This window comes from Magnolia sinica, chromosome 12 (genome assembly GCF_029962835.1).
Source record: "Magnolia sinica isolate HGM2019 chromosome 12, MsV1, whole genome shotgun sequence".
Taxonomy (NCBI): Eukaryota; Viridiplantae; Streptophyta; class Magnoliopsida; order Magnoliales; family Magnoliaceae; genus Magnolia; species Magnolia sinica.
Window position 1 is genome coordinate 70,912,044 of NC_080584.1, and position 5,749 is coordinate 70,917,792.

The following is a 5,749-nucleotide window of genomic DNA, read 5'->3' on the forward strand; positions in this document are numbered from 1 at the left end:
TTTGCACTACCTTTTATTTAATTTAAATGTCTGATTGTAGGGAAGCTCTTTTAGACCTTTGTGATTTTCTTACAGTGAAGAACCTTTTACTCTGGCAGAATTTGATGTTTTTTTCTTTGGTCAGGTCAGCTGGGCTCTAACCAGTGTGATGATTGATATGCAGGCAATAAGAAATGAATCCAGATCCTTTGCTTGCCTCAAACAGTAGATTGCTGTTTGTTGCAATCTGATTGGGCCACATCATCACACACTGCATTTAATGCAGCAGTGTTGACAACTTCAGTGATGACATGGACCAATCAGGATGCAGGAAAACAGGAATTTTCTGTTTGTGACAAGTAGAGGATCTGGATTCGAAAAATTGTACACATGGTGGCCCAATAACTCAAATTTAACTGTCCAAATCAATGGTCCTAATTTAGATGAATAATGAAACCATGGGTGGTAAAAAAAATTATTTTTTTGCCAACTATATGATTGGTGGACAAATAATAGGTGGTTGGTTATTGATGAAATTTCTCTCTCAGTATATGCAAGGGCCCAGTAGAGCTAGGTTCAACGCTACTGACTGAGTCCTTGTCTATCAGCTAGGTTGGACTTTACAGTGGATCTTCTGCTAGCGGGCTCGACCAGGCTTGTGCTTGGGTGTTTAGCTCGGCATGGTTTGCACGAGCCAAGGTCCAGCACAACCTGGATGTCCAGAAAATTAATTTTAAAAAATCAATGGATGATGCACAACATACACATGTGGGACCCACTGGAATGGTGTACTTACTAGCCTCATTTTAGGACTTTGGCATGTTCATGGGGGACCCAAGTGGAGAGCGGATTAGGTGTGCCTCAGCCTCACCTCACCCAAGATGATGCAGCCCTTACTGTGGGACCCACCTTGAGGTATTATTCATCCGTTTTTCCGGATCATTTTAAGGTATGAGCCCAAAAAATGAAGCAGATCCAATTCTCAGGTGGACCATAGCTAGGGGTGTACACGATCGCTCGACTTGACTTGAAAAAGCACGATTCGACTCAGTTCGAAGCTGAGTTTGGGCCGAACCGAGCTGATTTTTTGAGCTCGAAAATGAGTTCGAGTCGAGTTCGAGCAGGCCCCAGATTGAGTTGACTCAGCTCGAATCGAACTTGGATCGAACCAGTTTGGTGACTCAGTTACTTTGCCATTGATGTTGCTCACCAACTGTTGGATAAAATGATTCAACCAAATGTGGCTGGTGGCAAGGAAGGTTTGGCTAGTGGCAGGGAAGGTTTGGCCGGTGGCAAGCAAGGAATGTACATTAAACAAATACCTTTTTTTTTTTTTCTTATTATTATTATTATTATTTTTTTAGTTTTTATGTTACTTAGAAGGTGTTTGATAAAACACTTGTAAAACCATTGCTTCTGTTTTACAAATAGTAGGATTGTAAAGTTGCAGTTCAGGTGTTTGTGGAAATGCCTCAATGACGAAATCAGCTCGATCTTGGCTCGAACTCGGCCCGAGCTATTGACCAAACCGAGCCGAGCTGGCCAGTCAGGCTCGAGGACCAAGCCAAGCTTAGTTCTAGTGAGGTCAGCCAGTGTTCGAGCCGAGTCGGGCTGAGGCGACTCAATGTAGACCCCTAACCATAGCATAGGAAAAAGTGGTGATTAACAATAAATGGGCTACAAAAGTTTTGAATCAAGTAATATTTGTTTTTACACCCTGATCCATAGCTCAAGTGGTAGACTCAGTGAAAGATACCTCGTTTCAACACTGAGGTCTTGGTATCGATCCCTAGTGGAGGTGGCTAAGTGGTAGACTGAGTAAAAGATACCTCGTTTCAACACTGAGGTCTTAGTATCATCCCTAGTGGGGGTGGCTAACAGCGAAGCGTGAATTGACAGCTGGGTGTACTAACAAACTAATAAAAAAAATAAAAAAAATTGATATTTGTTTTTGTTTTCTTTGTTTTTTTTGTTTTTTTTTTGTTCGTCTCATTCATCCGGTTTATGTGACCTTATTAATAAGTTGGATGACAAATAAACATGGCGTAAACATCATAGTGGGCCTTAGGAAGTTTTGAATTATAGGAGGTGAAAGGAACACTTTTTTCTATTGTGGGGTCCACTTGAGATTTGGATCTTCTTCAATTTTGGGCTCATGCGAACATGCAATCAAAACTTTTTCCTATTGTAGGGTTCACCCGAGGTTTTTTTTGGCCTCATGTGAACATTATGGTGGGCCCTTGGGAAGTTTTTAATTATAATATGTCCAATCAAGGCATTTTCCTAGTGTAGGGTCCACCTGAGATTTGGATCTTCTTCATTTTTGGTCTCATGTGAACATTATGGTGGCCCTTACAAAGTTTTTATTTATAGGACGTGCAATTAACACTTTTTCTTATTGTAGGGTCCACCCTAGATTTGGATCTTCTTCATTTTTGGGCTCATGCCATAAAATGATTTGGAAAAAAAGGATTGACGGCGTGGGCCCCACGGTAAGGGCCGCACCGTCTTGGGTGAGGAGAGAGAGATTACGGCCAGCCTTCAAGTACTTCACCGATTCATGGTACATCTCTTCGATCCTATATTTGTATCCAAGTCCAGCTTTAATCAGCTTCTCTGAGGAGATTCTCAACTTGGGATTCACCGGAAAATCGCCAAAACTGGAATAGATCACACGATGAGAAATCATTTCAGGTGATGAATCTGGACCGACCATGGGCAAGCATATGATGAAGAATCCAAAATGGGGAGAAATGATCACATAAAGTAGCAAATCCGAGCCTTACAAAAGATGGGCCAACCCATGGAGATTGGATTGCACAAAAGTTGGGTGGGCAATATCATTTGAATCATTGGATGGCTGATGGCTGATGGCCCATTCGATAGGTGGGTCATATATTGCAAGGTGTGGATTGATGGATGTTTTCTAAAACATAGATTGGTAGAGAAAATGAACGAAAATTGGAAGGATTGGACTCAGTGAGGACATTGTACGTTGGATATCATTCTGACAGGAATTTGGAATGCTCCAATGTGAATGGACGGCCTAGATCGTTCATGCATTCGCATGTGTATTTGATGAGACATCTAAATCTCAGGTGGGCTACACCACAAGAAACAGCGATGATTAAACGCCCACTGTTAAAAACTTCCTAGGCCACAATAATGTTTAGGTCGCATAGACCTGGAAGAGGGAAAACATAAATAGCAACCTGATAAAAAACCCTTGTGGCTCCCAGATGATTTTAACGGTGGGCGTTTAATCACAACTGTTTCCTATAATCTTTTTTTGTTTTCGTGGCCTAAAATGTACGGACGGCGTGAATAAAACACAAACGTCATGGTGGGCCATAAAGCTTTCCCAGCACCGACGACCTCCGTATCCATATCTCAACGGAATTGGATTGCGTACTGAGTTACTCAGTACGCTCTTATCGTACTGAGTAAACTCAGTTGGGCCCACCGAGAATGCGTGTGGTTTATCCACTCCGTCCATTCGTTTTTCCTGATTTTGTAAATAAGAAGAAGATTGAAAATCCTCAAGCCCTTACCAACCCAACACAATATAACTCTATAAAGCAATAATGCTTATTCTATTTTAGCTCTTAGCTTAACTCTTAGTATAATTCAGTCTGTCTATACGATTATGCTGGACAAACTTTAGATTAGAGTAGTGTAATTCAGTCCATTTATGTTGTTATATCCTGGACCAACATTAGCTTAGAATCTAATGTAATTTCCTTCTACGCCCAAGTCGTTGGACCAAGAAAAACCTTAGTTTTAAAACCTCATCATCCACGCCATAGTCATTAGATCGCATGGGATTTTCTTTCTTTATTTTAGTAAATTGTACTCAAATTACTTATATATATATATATATATATATATATATATATATATATATATATATAGTTGAAATTTGTGTTTTCCTTTTTTTAATGTATGTCTTAATTTATGAATTAGTTAGATCTCAAATAAACATCATAGTGGGCCTTAGGAAGGTTTCAAGGTCACATGTAAGGCTTTCGCATAAATTACATACGAGAGAGGTGGAGGGTTATTTTAATAACTTGTTGCACCGGTTTTGTTTCTCCAATTTTCCTGTAAAATCTCCTCATTTATTTAAAATTTTCACCATTCGACGAATAATATGCCGCTAGCACTCGACCTTATGAAAGGTATAATATGGTGGAGCATATAGTACCTTTTCCCATACACACACACACACACACATATATATATATATATATATATATATATATATATATATATATATATATATATATATATATATATATATATATACATACTTGCCATCTTATTTACACTTCTAAATTAAAATCCTTATTTGTATTGTGCCTTTTAGCGTAATGGTTATTTACTCCTCAATGCTAAACATGCCAATGAGGCTGCACCTTGTGTTCAGGTCAACTTAAATAGTACACTCCGTCCTTTACACCTTGAGTATGTGGATGCCACCATGAGTAAATCCAATAACCAGTGGGCCAAATCATTAAAAAAATAACATAACGTAGTCATACTCATAGAAGAAATTTAAATTATTTTTGATTTCAGTTAAGCTTCAATTAAAAGTATGTATACTGCTGGGGTGGTTGTATGTGTAATTTGGTAGGATACGTCTCAGGCAGGCCCTGGGTATAATTGATGGGCCAGATTGACAGATTGAAGGGTACACCAATCTAATTCGAGCCAAATCCTCGGGGTCCTTTACAAACTCAAAACGTATTCCATCACGATGAATTCACCTCTAACCACCCCAAAAGGTGTTAAGAGCTCGGATTGGCCGGCCAAGGCCCTAAGATGATCAAACCGGGTTAGAAGTGGGGACATGACCATTCTTTTCGGCAGAAAAAGGGTGTTTGATTTTTTCCTTTTTCTTCTCACATCTCAAAATAATCCTCCCCATTTTTCACATTCTTATGACATCCGCAATATTTGCACACATGTACCTTTCCTGTTCTTCTATGGCTTTCACTTTTATTTATTTATTTATTATTTTTATTTTGCCTACTTGAGGTCCTGATACCTTACAAAGTGTGGCCATCTTTGTAGCCGATCACACGTGCAGGTGGAAAATAGTACCTCATCTATTTTTTCTTCTAACCGAGGCCCTTATTCAGAATTTACAATACAAATCAACTACAAGCGTCACGCAGGCAGAGAAATCTAGTGATCTCCTAACTCATGAGTAATTTTACACTTTTTAGCTGACTATAAAATCTAAAATTTATTTACCAATGACTCTAGTATAATATATGAATTCATATCACGCATCCACCTCTAAAAAATCTTCAATTCTACACGTGGCTTTTAGATAGGCTGGATGTAATATGCAAATGACACTTTAAAAATAATTTTTTTTATTTATAACAAAATATACAGTGCCTTTTAATATATACTAAGGGCCTGATTGGGTACCATGAAATAAATTGCTTTTTCCACTTACAATAGTAGATATATAACTTATTTGAGATAAGTTTGGTTTTGGATTAATTATAAGTCATTTTTTTATATTTAAAGTTACTTAATCACTTCAACTTAATAAGTAGAAAATAAGATAAGCTACTTGTGGCATAAGTAATTTTTCTTAAGTAACTTAAGATCTAAACACCCCCTAAATTGCATTAGGGAGCTCATTTGTTTTTTCTTGACAACAAAGCGGAAAATTGAGAGTTGCGGGCTCACATGGTATGTTTCTCAAATCCAATCTAACAATTTTATGGGATGAACCAAAAAATATGAATATTGA